The sequence below is a fragment of the Plecotus auritus genome, assembly GCF_963455305.1.
Source record: "Plecotus auritus genome assembly, chromosome: 1".
Taxonomy (NCBI): domain Eukaryota; kingdom Metazoa; phylum Chordata; class Mammalia; order Chiroptera; family Vespertilionidae; genus Plecotus; species Plecotus auritus.
The window spans coordinates 64,743,719-64,760,990 of NC_137770.1; the positions used below are offsets into that span (position 1 = coordinate 64,743,719).

General features: G+C 41.5%; 1 protein-coding gene and 1 pseudogene across 5 annotated transcripts in view; both read right to left on the bottom strand.

The window, feature by feature from the left end:
- Positions 1-17,272, bottom strand: part of GALK2 (galactokinase 2) — a 163,981-nt gene that overhangs the window by 20,959 nt on the left and 125,750 nt on the right. The window lies entirely within an intron of this gene.
- Positions 969-1,339, bottom strand: LOC308247654 (DNA-directed RNA polymerases I and III subunit RPAC2-like; annotated as a pseudogene). Its single transcript has one exon. The product of its transcript is annotated as a DNA-directed RNA polymerases I and III subunit RPAC2-like (transcript).

Genomic DNA, 17,272 nt, shown 5'->3' on the forward strand with positions numbered 1-17,272 from the left:
CTTATATGTTCATTTATTTGTTGGCTTGTGGTCATTTCTCTCCACTAGAAGTTAAGGGTTGGGAGATCAAGGATCTTGTCTAATTTCTTCACTATTGTATCTTCAGCAGCTAAAACAGGGTTTGGCACACAGATGGGACTCAATGAATATGTATTGAATGAATAGTTCAGTTCCTTGACTTTATAACAAAACTGCACCGAATCTTCGCTAAATATTCTGTAGGACAAATGCAATAGAGCAAGTTAAGACTTACTATTTTGGCAATTTATGCTTACTAGCACCTTCACCAAAAAAAATTGGGAATAGTTTACTAAAAGAAAGTTCAGAGACAGTAAACTCCAGTGTCTAAAGTGTGCCTAATACCCATTATCACAGATGACAGAATTGTTTATATTGTATTTTGCTTCACAGATGTGGGAGAAAAGAGATTTCTAAAACAAACAAAATGTGTTTCAAATAAAAGGAAGGAACAGAAAATAGATAATCATAACCAGTTAAAATATCTTTTCTTTTAGACAATCTTTGAAACAAAAAGATGCCTAGTCACTTCCACCTTACAAAGATGGCTACATAGCTTATGATCAGAACTCCTCTCTAATCAATTAATTAAACCAGGACACAAACAATTGATCGTTTTATTGTATCTCTTATGGGAAAGAATGAGAAAGAGTCTGTGAATGGCACCATTTTCCTCAGAAAAGCTGAGAGTAGCAGGTCAACAGTAGATGGAGGACATGCCTATCCAATCTCTAAAAGAGCCCCACTGATTTTTTTTTTTAATTTGAAGAAGGAATTTATTAGAATACAAAGGTTCTTGCAGGGACTCCCACAGCTGTAATGAGTTAATAGCTAGAATCACACCTTTCTGAAGGGCAGATCATGTTGTAATCATAAACTTCTATTTCTGGGTTTTGCAAAATCACAGATAATATCCCAGAGGATGTTCCTCCCTCTATAGTGCACAGGGACTAGAATGTGAATTCATTTCTGCTTGCATTTTGGTCCTCATATTCCTTTATGCTGGCCTCAAACCTGTCAAGCACATGTTGGCAGACATTCATGAGCTCATTCAGGCCTCTCTGAAATGGCTCAACAGCTGGAAGAGCACCTTGAGTCTGAATTCGTAAATTAATTTTATTCTCAGAGGATGGGTTATAGTGTAACCACAAAATTCCACTTCTGGGTTCTTCAAGATCATGTAATGAAGAGAATTTCCTAGGGTATAGTCCTCCTCATGCAAAACAAATGTCACACAATGTCTATCTGTTCCAGCTGCCTAGACCATTTCCAGAGCTGTCTTCCTCTCGCCTTCAGCCATTGAGGTCTTCAAGCCAGACATTTGTCTACATACGTATTTTTTATAAAAATGAGATCATTCTTTTCAGCTCTTGGTCCTCTTCCATCACGGGGACAGCTTCTGGGATATTCAGGTGGAGCTGGCGTCCCTGACCCATATTGTGAAACGTGCAAGAGAAGCAGGAAGGAAGGAACAACCGACCGCAGAGCCCCACTGATTTAATTTTAAATTCTGCACTCAAGAGCTGATAGCATCCTGATTATTACCTCATCTTCTACTAAGAGGGACACCAAAAGCACTGCATAAGATAGCCATCTAGCAACGAACAGTAGTTCTTATTGAGCACCTGCCATGTGTTCCACACCATACTGCAAGAGGCAGAAAAGACATGTGAACAGAAGCCTCTGCTTTGAGGAACTTACAACTCGGTTAAACAGACAAAACAAACTATGAGACCATTGGACAGTGACCAACTGTAGCAGATATCCAAGTGCTGGAAATGCTGAAGGCGTACTAAGAAGACAGGGTTTAGTGGGGGAAGAACAGTAGTGAGAGGTGTCAGGGGAAGAAGGCCTGAGTGAGTCACAGAGCTTCCTTGCTGCAGACAGGATGGGCTACAGGCCCAGGCTGGGAAGTAGCAGGGTGTGTTTATGTGCCTGAAGAGAGCAAACTGACCAGAACCTGGGGCAGCCTCTTGAGGAGTCTGTCCTCATAGCTGAGGTTTTAATATCCTCTGGATCTCAAAGAGATATTAGCATTCCCATGTGCACTACAGCACTATTCACAATAGCCAAGATGTGGAAACAACCTAAATGTCCATCACACCCCCTATGTTCATCTGAAAGAAAAGAGGCCATATCCTTCCCTATTACTCATAAATTGAGCACTTCATTTAATTGTCTTATCCATTAAGGTAGTGTTATGTATAAGAGTAGAGATTTCAAAAAGATATCTCAAATCCTAAACTGCAACTCATTAGTCATTGATCTTAAACAAGTTTTTTGAACTTTTAAAGCTTCAGATTTTTCAACTATAATTGAACAAAATTTTTTTAAGAAAATTCAGTATATACATACAATGAAATATTATTCAGTCTTAAAAATGAAGGAAATTCTGCAATATGCAACAATATGGATGGACCTTGAAGACAACATGCTAAGTTAAATAAGCCAGACACATAAAGACAAATACTCATGATTCTATTTATATAGGGTAGCTGAAATAGTCAAATTCATAAATGCAAAGGCTAGAATGTTAGTTACCTAGGGCTGAGGGAGGGAGAAATGGGAGTTATTAATCAACAAGCATACAGTTTATGTCAAGTAAGATGAATAAGCTCTAGAGATTTGCTGTATGACATTGTGCCTATAGCCAATAATGCTTTTGAGAGGACAGATCTCACATAAAGTATTCTTACCACAATAAAAAATAAATCAAATTTTTAAAATAAATGAAGTAACCATCTACTAGAGAGAGATCGTTTAAATAAGTACAATGAAGGGCAATAGATACTAAGGCAACTCCTCACAGCTAAAATGGAGGCACAAAGTCAAGACGTGTCCTGATCTGGGTTAACCTGAAAACAGAGGCCTCAGACAAAGACTAGAGTGCAGGTAGCAGAAATCCAGGAAGCTGGAGCAAAAGAGGAAGGTAAGTGAGACAGGAAGGGAGAAAAGCCAGTGAAGGGTGCTTAATGACCAGGTTACCACTGTGGACAACCAGAGCCCCATTGCTTGGGGGTCTCTGTGAAGAACCATATAGAAGGTGCCTCAGAATTGGCTTACCAGAAGATGGGCATTTATCTATGGTGTTCCACTGTTTGAGTGTTGCCCCCAGAGGGGTTAACATCTCCACAAAGTTGTGCCTGGGCAGTGACTTTGGAGAATGCCCCAAGAAAACAAAGATGGAACCACACAGCTGCTAGCTTGACGTGGACTGCTGGCAATGCTGAATCAGGTGGTCCACGGGGATGGGACACAGTGATCATGACCTTCACGGAGGAAGTGAAGCCAACTGATTCTTAAAAGATAAGTAGGTGGAGTTGAAAAGATGGCGGCTGGCAGGACGGAGGTGAGGGAGAGGAAGTGAGTGAGTGAGGGCATGAAAGGAGAGTGTGTGGATGTGCATGGTGTGTGTGTGAGTGAGTGAGGGAAAGTTAAATCTCGCAGGAGCAGCAGTGGCTGGCAGATAGGCTCTCCTTGACAAGGAGAGACTACCACTTCTGCAGGCACTCCCCAGACGGCGGGACTCCAGCACGGAGCCCATGCCATCTTGAAGGGGAGAACGGCCTTTTTTAGGAACTCATCAACACCACCAGCCAGACAGGCCTTGGAACTGCCCCGCAACCCTGGGACCTCCACCTCCAAAGGTGCACCATTCGGCAGCAGTAAGTGCAACCTCCCCCTCCCCAGCGGTAGAACTCTGGATTCGCGAGTATCCAGATTTGCGGTTTCTAGCCGGATTCAAGCGTTTCCAGCTGCGCAGGGCACTCCACTCCTTAGGCAGCACTTGGGAGCCGCTGAGAGACCCCGAGGGTGTGATTCTGCACAGACAAGGGCGCGCAGCCCCGCAGTAGAAATTCTGAATTTCCTCTTCCTGGATAACTGCCCACATTCACCCCAGCGGCTCAACCGCGGTGCCAGGACCCCTCAGAGTGCATCAGAACTCTGCGCCCCAGCAAGCGCACCTCCACAGAGGCGAAGTTCCAACAGGCAGGCACCCTGAGCCCATCTACCCACAGGGCGCTAGTGGGAGCCACTGTGAGCTCTCCCTGGGTGCGATCTTGAACAAGAGGGGCCACACTTCCCCCCAGCAGTAGAAGTTTTGAGTTCACTCATCCTGGATACCGGCCCAGAGGCGCCTCAATTGCACAGCTACACTGCCAGGGCCCTTCAGAGTCCTTCAGTGTGCCTTGCTGGCAAACGTACCGCGGGCACTCCTGTGAGCCGCCACTGGGAGTAAGCGCCTATCCACCACAGGTGCAACAGCAAAAGCTGGGTCTGCCCACCCCAATACTGCAGAACTCTGGGCACCACAGTCACGCCTTTCCAGAGAGCAGGCCCCCTGAGCCCCATCACCCCAACAGACAGGGTGCCACTGTGAGTCCCTGTTGGGCATGCGTGATTTCAATTAAGGGTGCAAGACAGCAAAAATTGGGACACTCCCCTCCATGGCTGCTGACTTCTAGACACCGCAGTTGTGCCTCTCAAGCTCACAGGCCTACATCAAGAGAACCCAAATAGCTCAAGTAGGGAACTACACTAGATTACCAAGCCCAGGAGAACTGAGAGATTACACCAGTAGCACCATCCCCAAAAGAACCTGGGTAGCAAAGCAATTGGATCTACAATTAAAACGTTACATGAAAACATGGGAAGACAAAAAGGCAACCCCCAAAGGAAAGAAAAAGAGGAATCACCAGAAAGGGAGTTAAATGAATTCGAGGCTAGCAGCTTATCAGAGATAGAATTCAGAGTAATGGTTATAAGGATGTTTAAACGGATGGATGACAAATACACACAATTCAATGACAAATACACACAACTCAATGAGAACTGTAAGGAGCTGAATGAGAATGTCACCAACATGAAAAGAAACCAAGAGGAGAGGAAGAATGACATAGCTGCAATAAAGAACACAATGGAAGGCCTAAACAGTAGACTAGAAGAGGCTGAGGACCGCATCAGTGAATTAGAAGACAATGTAGGAAAAAACACACAAACACAGCAGCAACTGGAAAGAAGACTTAAAAAGCAAGAGGAGAGCCTAAGGGAGCTATGGGACAACGCAAAATGAAACAACATTCACTTAATAGGGATACCAGAAGGAGAGGAAGAGAAGCAAGGAATAAAAAACCTGTTTGAAGAAATAATGACAAAAAACTTCCCTGATATTGGCAAGAAAAAAACTATGCAAGTCCAAGAAATACACAGAGTCCCAAACAAGTTGAACCCCAAAAGACCGACACCAAGACACATCATAATTAGATTGGCAAACACCAACGACAAAGTAAGAATCTTAAAGGCTGCCAGAGAGAGACAGGAAGTTACTTACAAGGGGTCTCCTATCAGAATATCAACTGATTTCTCAACAGAAACACACCAGGCCAGAAGGGAATGGAATGAAATATACAAAGTGATGCAAAGCAAGGGACTGAATCCAAGAATATTATATCCAGCAAGGCTATCATTCAAAATTGAAGGTGGGATCAGGAGCTTCACAGACAAAAAAGGGCTAAGAGAGTTTATCACTACCAAGCCAGCAATGCAAGAGATGCTAAAGGGACTGCTGTAAAAAGAAGAAAGAGAAAGGCAAGAAGAAAAACACTATGGAAAAATATGACAACAAACATGTACTTGTCAATAATAACATTAAACGTAAATGGATTAAATGCACCAATCAAAAGACATAGGGTAGCTGAATGGATAAGAAAACATGACCCATATATTTGCTGTCTACAAGAGACCCACCTCAGAGCAAAGGATTCACACAGACTGAGAGCAAAGGGATGGAAAAACATTTTTCAGGCAAATGGAAATGAGAAAAAAGCTGGGGTTGCGATACTTATATCTGATAAAACAGACCTCAAAGTAAAGGCCATAACAAGAGATAAGGAAGGCCACTACATAATACCAAAGGGAGCAATTTAACAAGAAGATATAACTCTAGTAAACATATATGCACCCAATGCAGGAGCACCCAAATACATAAAAAATCTCCTGGAAGATATCAAGGGAGAGATCGACAACAATACCATCATAGTAGGAGACTTTAATACACCACTGACATCACTGGATAAATCCTCTAGACAAAAAATCAGCAAAGAAACAGCAATTCTAAATGACACACTAGATCAGATGGACCTAATTGAAATCTTCAGAGCATTTCACCCCATAGCCACAGAAAATACGTTCTTCTCAAATGCACATGGGACATTTTCAAAAATAGACCACATATTGGGTCACAAGCAAAGTCAAAAAGACTTTCAAAAAGATTCAAATCATATCAAGCATTTTCTCAGACCACAATGGTATAATATTAGAAATAAACTACAATAAAAACATTCCAAAAAATTCAAACACTTGGAAGCTGAATAGCACGCTACTAAACAATGATTGGGTTATCAATGAGATCAAAGAAGAAATTAAAAACATCCTGGAGACTAATGACAACAAAAACACAACACTGCAAATCCTATGGGACACAATGAAAGCATTCCTGAGAGGGAAGTTTATAGCTCTACAGGCCTACCTCAAAAAACAAGAAAAAATGGTAATAAATCGTCTAACTCAACAATTCAAAAAATTAGAAAGAGAGCAACAAGAAAAGCTTACAGTGAGCAGAAGGAAGGAAATAATAAAGATCAGAGAAGAAATGAATGACATAGAGACCAAAAAAACAATACAAAAGATCAATGAAACAAAGAGCTGGTTCTTCTAAAGGATAAACAAGATTGATGAACCTCTAGCCAGGCTCACCAAGAAGCAAAGAGAGAGGACCCAAATAAACAAAATCAGAAATGAAAGAGGTGAAATAACAACAGACCCCACAAAAATATAAAGGATTGTTAAAAAATACTATGAACAACTCTATTCTAACAAACTAGACAACCTGGAGGAAATGGACACATTCCTAGAAAAATACAACCTTCCAAAACTTACTCAGGAAGATTCTAAAAATCTCAATAGGCTGATAACTATGGAAGAAATTGAAGCAGTCATCAAAAAGCTTCCAGCAAACAAAAGCCCGGGTCCAGACGGCTTCACAGGGGAATTTCACCAAACATTCAAGGAAGAACTAAAACCTTTCCTCCTCAGACTATTCCAGAAAATTCAAGAGGAAGGAACACTTCCAAGCTCCTTCTATGAAGCCAGCATCACCCTAATACCAAAACCAGATAAAGATAACACAATGAAAAAGAATTACAGGCCAATATCCCTCATGAACATAGATGCCAAAATCCTCAACAAAATTCTAGCAGTACATCAGAAAGATCATACACCATGCCCAAGTAGGATTTATCCCAGGGATGCAAGGATGGTACAATATTTGCAAATCAATAAAAGTGATACATCACATAAACAAATTGAGAGATAAAAATCATATAGTCATATCAATTGATGCAGAAAAAGCATTTGACAAAATCCAACACCCTTTCTTGATAAAAACTCTCAGCAAGGTGGGAATAGAAGGATCATACCTCAACATAATAAAAGCCATATATGACAAACCTACAGCCAACATCATACTCAATGGGCAAAAACTAAAACCATTTCCCCTAAGAATAGGAACAAGACAGGGATGCCCACTCTCACCACTCCTGTTCAACATAGTGCTGGAAGTACTAGCCATTGCGATCAGACAAGAAGAAGAAATAAAAGGCATCCAAGTTGGAAAGAAGAAGTAAAACTGTCCTTATTCGCAGATGACATGATACTGTACACAGAAAACCCTAAAGACTCCATTAAAAAATTATTAGACTTAATAAATGAATTCGGCAATGTAGCAGGATACAATATTAACGCCAAGAAATCTATGGCATTTCTATACACCAATAACGAACTTACAGAAAGAGAGACTAAAAAAGCAACCATTTACCATCGCACCAAAAAAATTAAGATACCTAGGAATAAACTTAACAAGGAGGTAAAAGACCTATACATGGAAAACTACACGACACTGAAAAAAGAGATAGAGGAAGACATAAACAGATGGAATAACATACCATGATCATGGATTGGTAGAATCAACATCATCAAAATGTCCATACTAGCCAAAGCAATCTATAATTTCAATGCATTTCCCATTAAAATACCAACGGCATATTTCACAGACCTAGAACGAACCTTCAAAAAATTCATCTGGAATAAAAAAATACCCCGAATAGCTGCAGCAATCCTGAAAAGAACAAAGTAGGGGGGATCTCAATACCAGATATCAAGCTGTATTACAAAGCCACTGTTCTTAAAACAGCCTGGTACTGGCACAAGAACAGACATATAGATCAATGGTAGAATAGAGAACCCAGAAATCGACCCAAACCACTATGCCCAATTAATATTTGAAAAAGGAGCCATGAACATACAATGGAGTCAAGACAGTCTATTCAACAAATGGTGCTGGGAAAATTGGACAGATACATGCAAAAAAATAAAACTAGATCACCAACTTTCACCATACACAAAAATAAACTCAAAATAAATAAAGGACTTAAACATAAGACGGGAAACCATAAAAATACTAGAGGAATCCACAGGCAGAAAAATCTCAGACATATGCCAAAGGAACTTCTTCACTGATACTGCTCCTAGGGCAATGGAAACTAAAGAGAAAATAAACAAATGGGACTACATCAAAATAAAAAGCTTTTGCACAGCAAAGGAAACCATCAATAAAACAAGAAAGCCCACTGCATGGGAGAACATATTTGCCAATGATATCAATGATAAGGGTTTAATTTCCAACATTTATAGAGAACTCATACAACTTAACAAAAAGAATATAAACAACCCAATCAAAAAATGGGCAACCAATCTAAATAGACACTTTTTGAAAGAAGACAGAAGGAAGGCCAAGAGACATATGAAAACCTACTCAAAGTCACTAATCATCAGAGAGATGCAAATCAAAACAACAATGCGGTACCATCTTACACCTGTCAGAATGGCTATTATCAACAAATCAACAAACGACAAGTGTTGGTGAGGATGCAGAGAAAAAGGAACTCTTTTGCACTGCTGGTGGGAATGCAGACTGGTGCAGTCACTGTGGAGAACAGTATGGAGTTTCCTCCAAAAACTAAAAATGGAACTCCCATTTGACCCAGTGATCCCACTTCTAGGAATATATCCCAAGAAACTAGAAACATGAATCAGAAAGGATATATGCACCCCTATGTTCATAGCAGCACAATTCACCATAGCTAAGATTTGGAAACAGCCTAAATGCCCATCAGCAGATGAGTGGATTAAAAAACTGTGGTACATCTACACAATGGAATACTACGCTGCAGTAAAAAAGGAGTTCCTACCATTTGCAACAACATGGATGGAGATGGAGAGCATTATGCTAAGTGAAATAAGCCAGGCAGAGAAAGATAAATATCACAAGATCGCACTCATTTGTGGAATATAATGAACGGCATAGACTGATGAACAAGAACAGATCCATAGACTGAGAAACGTCGATCAGAACCTCAAACCTCAGAGAAGGAGGGGGTCAGTGGGAGTAAGGGGGAGAGCTCAACCAAGGGACTTGTGTGCATGCATATGAGCCTAATCAATAGACACAGACAACAGGGGTTGGGGCATGAGAGGGGGGTGGGGGGGAATGGGGGAATAAGGACACATATGTAAAAAAAATAATAAAAAAATAAAATAGAAATTGTGAGGTAACCAGAACCCCAAGAATGCCTGAGAACGTCTTTCTTGCAATGCTAGCAGTCATCAGCGGTACAGTAATATTACCTGGGGAAAATGGGGAAGTATTTTGGACTTATGTTCCTGACCCTTCATGGGTAAGAGCCCTTACGTGGGCTGATCCCCTGCCTAATGTAGTCACCAATAATACCAAACACCTTGGTCATCCAGGAGGACCATGGGTGGGGCTAGGAAGTATAATTACACAGGGGTCGCCACCCAGCTTCCCTTTTGTATGACACAAAATCAAACCACTGCTCCTTTGTGTGTAAAATTAAAGAGAGGTTTCTGGCTTGCGTGGACACCAAAGGAAGGGACTATCACTACTTGCTCCTGGGAGAGGTGCAGAAAATGTAACTAAGACCTTGTTTATACAAAAAGAAATTGACAACCAGTTTGAAATGGAATTGCCATGGCCTAGAGCGAAGAATATCCTTACATGATATTATTCTACAATCTCATTATAATTTTTCCCAGATTTGTATTGCCCCCATTACCTATAATAGTACTTCGCACCCTTGGGAATCAATAAAAAATCATCTTTTTGGTGCTTGGAGACAAAGGTAACACACCTCTTGATATTTTAGAATTACAACAGCATAATGTACAATTATCCCAAACAAACTTACAAACTAATTCTTTGAATATCTGGCAGCAATTTAAAAAGAACATGAAAGGATTTAATCCCTTCCACTGTGTAGAGGGGCCCCTGGGAAGGCACCTGAGCATTCTATATTGGCCCCTCTTGCCCTTTTGGCCAAGAGGGACCCTCTTCTCACAATCCAATTGCCCACAGCTGTTGCCTGTGCTTTCTGTTCATGCTGAGGTTGAAGCCTCATGGTGGCTGGTACCATGGATCTGTCTCTCGCCCAGTGGGGTGAGCTGGGCCCTCCCTGGAGAAGAAACCTGGGTTCCCCAAAATATGTGATCAGTGCCGGGGCCCCGCCAGCAGGTGAGGGGATCCCAAGACAGGTGCTGGGCGTGGAGGCCACAGGGGCATAGGCTACCAAGGAGACAGAACTGAACCTCACATCACCCTGCTTGGCCCCGGAGGATGGCTGGTTAGAAAGAGACGGGTAAGATTCCTCAGGGAAGGAACAACCTAAGACAGGCACAGTCGCAGAGGGGCCATCAGGAGAGAACTTGGGGGTCAACAGAGGTGGGGCACAGACCCTCACCTTCCCAACTTTGCAGGGGCCTGAACCCTCACCCCTTCTGAGGGAGGTCCCCTGCCCCCATGGCTGCTTCACTTCCCAGGCCCAGCTCAAATCGGGACCCAGGTAATAGAGACTTGGCCGACAGCAGCTGCCCTCTCACTGCAACAAGACTTGTTTGAGTTGTCTTGTACCCATGGTGTGGGGAAGTGGGTTTTTGATATCTAAATCCAACCTAGCACCAGGAATGCTCAGGGCCTACCCAAGAAGGCAAATAATCCTTTCCACTAATATTTACAGGGTAAAATAAGATTGTTGTTAGAGTATTAAATTTGACAGTAAAATAGTAGTCAAGTTCTCAGACTAATTTAAATTGGCTAAGTGAAATAAGCGAATATTCTAGAAAAATTAATGGTACTGGACAAAAAGCTGTTCCTAAAGTGTTAACTAAAATTTTTATTGGTAGTTCATCTCATGGTAAAATTGCGTAACATGTAATGAACCTAAAGCAGTCATATTTTAGTGCAAAATATTAAAATTTAAAAGCTATCAAGACTACATTATAAAATTTCCAAAAGCCTCCTAATATTTAAATCAAAAAAGGGAGGATAGTAGAAGAATATCATGTAAGAAAAAATATCCTGTAAGTAAATTACATCTAGAAAATTTTTATTTTAGAAAATTAACTTTCATTTGTAATGCTAACAGCAAGACACCCATGAAAAACACACATGGTGTCAAAACAAGCCAAAGGAAAATCAATTGGGCAAAACATGAAAAAGGATCCCAAGTCAAATTTATAGAAAAGATTCCTTTATTAACTTTTGGTCGAGAATATGTTTGTATATTTTCAGAAAACAACTCCAAGACCATGTGGATTCCTGCAACAGAGAGGAATTGACAGGACTGCTCCAGCCATGAAGACAGAAGAGAAACAGTCCAGAGATGGAAGACGCTGATGACACCTTCCCATACTAGCAGTAGGCAGCTGTGCGTCGTGGCAGGTTGCCCAGGACCAAACCAGAGAGGGTCGGACCTGCATTACCACCATTTGTCCACCATCCAGAACTATCATTGCTGACATGTACACATAACTGTTTGACATTGAAATTGGGACTCAAAAGAACTGTTGGCCCACAAAGAAACTCACTACAGACTGATTCATTTGCCTCTCAGCATAACCATTATTGCTTGTCCCATTTTCGGTTCTTATAAGTGTATTTCTAGTATCACATGATCGCACTCATCTAGGGGAAATAATGAACAACATAAACTGATGAACAAAAACAGACCCAGAGACAGGGAAGCATCGATCAGACTGTCAAACCTCAGAGGGAAGGTAGGGGAGGGTGGGGGTATGGGGGAGAGATCAACCAAAGGACTTGTATGCATGCATATAAGCCTAACCAGTGGTCACGGACAACAGGGGGGTGGAGGCATGCGTGGGGAGGGGTTTGGGATGGGAATGGGGGGATGAGGACAAATATGTGATACCTTAATAAAGAAATTTAAAAAAAAAAAGATAAGTAGGCGTCCAACAAACCAAGTATAAGGCGGGATAAGGTGAAGACAAGAGGCTTAGAAGATTAAAGTAGAGGAACATCATGAGCAAAGATATGGATATTAAAAACCATGAGGTGCTTTTAGAAAATTCCTAGTATCTGGATGTGACTGGAGCAAGAAATGAAGATGATGAACAGACGTAACAGGAAACAAAGTGAGAGAAAACTGAAGAAGTAGGCAGAAGCCAGATCATGAGGGCTTTGAAGTAAGGTGTTTAGATTGTAGATAAGTGGTTCTTGGCCTTTTAAGGGTTATAGACCCTTGAAAATCTAATAAAAGAGGGATTTCAAAAAGACACCTCAAATCCTAACTGCAACTTAGTAGTTGTTTGATCTTAAGCAAGTTTTTTGAACTTTCAAAGCTTCAGTTTCTTCAACCAAGATTGAATAGACCCTCTCCCCCATCTGAATGCACAAATATCCAAAATTCTACAGATAGTACAATATATACACAAATTCCATAAAGCTATCCTTGGATCCAGGTTCAAAATTCCAGCTAGATTTAAGAAAGCATTACAGCCATTATGTCAGTCAGGATTCTTGTTTGTAAACAACAGAAATCTATACCAGCTAACTTAATTGAAAAGGAATTTATCTTAAAGATATTAGGGCGCTCACAAAATCTATTAGGATTATGTATTCCTATTCTCTATTAGAATGTGAGAAAACCAGGTGGAAAAGGGTCAGAAGCAATGGGAAGCAGGCAGTGAGGAACACTGCTAAAGTCTCTCCAGTCTGGATATGACATTGGACTTTATTGTCAACAAACCCTGTGTCTATTAGACTCAAAGCCCCAGACATAGAATGTGCCAGGACACCAGGACAAGCCTAGGACCTCTGCTCACCGCCACGTGATAAGTGACCTGTGAGAGACAAATCTCACCCTCAGCTTCTACCACAGGAGGCAAGACCCTCCCTCCCACCAATATGCACACAGCAAGAGATTTCCTTAGGAGAGAGGCCTGGATGCTAAGTAGCTAAAACCATGGCACCTATAGCTGGCAGCAATGAAACACCATGGCTCTATTAGCATTTAAGTCTTCTCTCTTCCCTTGCATGACTGAATTTCAAGTCTCCTTCACTGATGATTCCTGTGAGCACACGTTAGTCTGCGTATCCCCTTCTTAAAGGATGGTTTCCCAGTCCATCCTCAGAGAGTCTGAGGAGTGCCGGACCTCCATCTCCCTCATTCTCAATACAGTGAGTTTCTTCAAGTAGCTTCATGTGGCCAAACTACATACACATTGTCTAGGGATGGAAGAATACGGACCATGGTTTTCAGCTAATAAGCTTAAAAATAATAAAATATTTTGGGAATCAGACTTAATTTGGATAAAGACTTCATCTGATAATCATTAAAACAAAATAAATAGATAGGCCGGTCTGAGAGAATTGGAAATCGTTATCATGTAAGTGTATAATTAATCTTCTGAGACTCTCATACCCCGAAATACTTTCCAACTGTTCGGGTAGGGGGCTAAAAGCAGTTGTGGTTTTAGCTGTCTCTGCACAACCCTGTAGTTGCACGCCACTGGCAATTTCTCTCAAACAGAAAGCTCCACTGGGCTAAACCAGGAGTTGGTTTCCAGGAACAGCTAGCCAGAGGTAGATGGGAAAACCACGTCAGAATCCACTCCGAGTCCTCTGGTTTCCTATGCAGCAAAGTTAGAATATGTCCCTGCTCTGGGGCATGGAATCTTCAGGGTATTTAAGCAGAAAATGGAAAAACACTATACAATCCTCATTGAAGTTGGACTGTGGTTTCAAATTTATTTTTCTGGTAATAATATTTTTCATATATATGAAGTTTCTGAAATGATCAAACCCACAAAAAATAAACTGCTATTTTCAGCAACATTAATATCCCATTCTCATGCTGCAAAGACTAAATTAAATTAGCATTTTACATTTAAGAGGGAAAAAAATCTTTAACTACCTGCTTTTAAAGCAAAACCACTGATGAAAAATATACATGTGCATTTTCAACACAAACCACATTAGTCCATGGAAAACAACATTCCAAGAGGCATTTGTAAATGTTTTCAAATCCACAGCCTAATGCCATCTTTTCCATGGAGAGCAAAGGCACCCCATGTGGTTATAGCTTCCTTTTCTCAGATTTCCAGGAGCAGCAAGAGCCAGTACTGTCTGTGTCATAATAAATTCTCCTGCTCTGACCTCAAAAACTTTGCCTCACTCAGCTGTAGTCCCCCTCACCTGCATTTTACACTCTGGCAGTATACTAAATGCCTGTTACCTACAGGGCCATTTAAATTGTCAAGACAGAGCCCACTGCTCCCTTCCTTTTCATTCTATACTGTACCTTTCTAGTTCAAATTCTTACCACCCCATGTCTGAACAATTGTGCTACATTCTAACTGGTCTCTCCTCACCGCTAACCCACCTGTACACAGCTGCCATAGTAAATTTCCCAATTCACCATTTAGATTAAGGCATTCCTACATATTTGATTGCATCAAACACCAGGATTATTTTTCATTGTCCAGTAAATGAAGGTCCACACATTCCAGCCCATCAAGATACACCGAGTCTTCTGAATGTGCTTAATTCTTTCTTACCTCTTACGGTGTATTGATGCCACCCCGCTTCTCAACACTGGCTTCTGAGAGTGTGGGCTCGGCATTGGTATCCTGCTCAGACTGGTTCTGCAATCTCTTTCAATGTCAGCCCAGATGCCACCTCTTCCATGAAGCTTGCCAAGAACATTCCTGCCCAGAATCTGTTTTTGAAAGGTCTGCACTGGACAGACGAGGACGGTGACCTAGTCACTGAACAAGGGGGGACCAGGAGTGAGGAGCTCTGACTCCTGCCCGCCTCTTAATTTCCCTAAAGCAAGAATTGGAGATAATACACCTACACTACACTTGGGCTTTTCAAACTGTGGTGTACTATTAGGGAGGATGAAAATGGTTCATTTTCATAAGCATCTGATGAGATGTCCCTCTTCTCGAGGTGCTCACAATGTGACTGGTGATACCTTGAAAAGCTAAGTGAGGGTGCTGCTATTGCACAGAAGCCATGGTTACAAGTGTGTTTCAGCAGCGCTCCAGGGACAAGGGTGTCAAGTGAGTGCACACAGGCGTGAGTTTGCTTATGGTTTCTCTGTGTTTGCAGTTATGTGCTTCCACATAAACAAGTCGTGTGTACCCATCAGACTCTCCCCTTTATCAGATTCATTTTCCCTTTTGCTTTGTCCATATGACTCTTTTCCTTTTGATTTTCATCTCTGTCCCCTTGCCTCTATAAGAGTAAACTACATTCATTTTTGTTAAGCATATATCTTGCTGATTCTTGTATTAATCGAATAGAATTTTATATTCCTCATTCTTGGAACACTTTAGAGTTTCCCATTCAAAGACTAAATTATATTGCTTTCCTATGTAGGTGGTCTCTAGTCTCCTCTGCTGTTGCATCAGTAGCCCTTAACAAAAAAAGGTTTCCCAGCATCAGAGGTCCTAGTGGACTGAGGGTGTTCATTCTTGTGGTATCTCCCACCCCATACCCTCCAGAAGACAATATGAGGAATCATCTTCCTCAAACATCTTATAAAACCATGCAATGTCTCTGCCCTGTCATGTTTTTCTCTGGAAACCAATAGCATGAATGATGTTCAACTGAGATCTCATGTAGTTAAAATTGTGAATGTCTATACAGATACAATAGACCATCATTTTTGTTGTCATTACTATTATTATTTGGCAATAACCTAGAAAAATATAGCCAAGTGAAGTCAAAATTCGATTATTTTCTCCCTTTCTTGGTGCAGGATTGCTAAGGCCAGTTAAAAAAAGCAATGGCAGAAAGAGCATTGGATTAAATCAGAAGATTAAGATTTGGGATCTAGCTCTAGCACCTACTATCTCTGTAGTCTTGTAACTACATGTAACTAACTCTCTGACCTCAGTTTCCTCATCTGTGAAGAGGATAACCATGTGCCCTGGGGTTATTGTGAGATTGAAATCAGGTGATATGGGTGAAAAGTAATATGTAAGCCATAAAGTAAATACATTTTTTGTGCTGGTTTTTTTTTGGGGCAGGGAGAGGAATTACTCTAGATGTACCCCTCCTAAAGAGCAGTCTATGTCAGCGCCCGGTGCTTGCTCTAAAGCCATGCTTATCACTCATGAATTTGGAGGTCACAGAATCCAAATAAATTAGTCAGCCACTGGCCAGCACTTTGCCAACATATGGTCACAGACAAAGTTGGTACTCCAAGCAATGAGATTTGTTTCCAGCTCAGCCCAGTGCATCTAAGCATCAGGATCACCCCAACATGGAGCACAAGCTGGGCCTCCCAAAAAAAATGCTCCTAATAAATTCCTACTTTCTTACCTGGCCAGTGTGGCTCAGTGATTGAGCACTGACTCGTGAACCAGGAGGTCATGGTTTGATTCCCAGTTAGGGCATATGCCTGGGTTGCAGGCTCAATCCCCAGTAGGGGGAGTGCAGGTGGCAGCCTATTGATTATTTTGTCTCATCATTGTTGTTTCTATCTCTCTCTCTCCCTCACCCTCTCTGAAATCAATAAAACATATTTATTTTAAAAATTTCCACTTTCATAAACTGGCACCCAAAGTACCTGACCTATTTTCTACCTCAGTTTCCATTTAGTTCCTCATGGGCTTCTTTATTTATCCTCCAGTGTGTGTTCTTAACTTACCTCCTGTGCTAGATACACATGCCCATCTCTCCTGGCTCTGACCACAGCTTCTTTTCCTCTTAGGCCACACCACTCCCAAATCAGCCTGGCCCCTGAGCCTCTAGAAACCCAGACTTTGTACTACACCCTTAGATAATTTCTACCTGTGGGCAAGGCCTGAC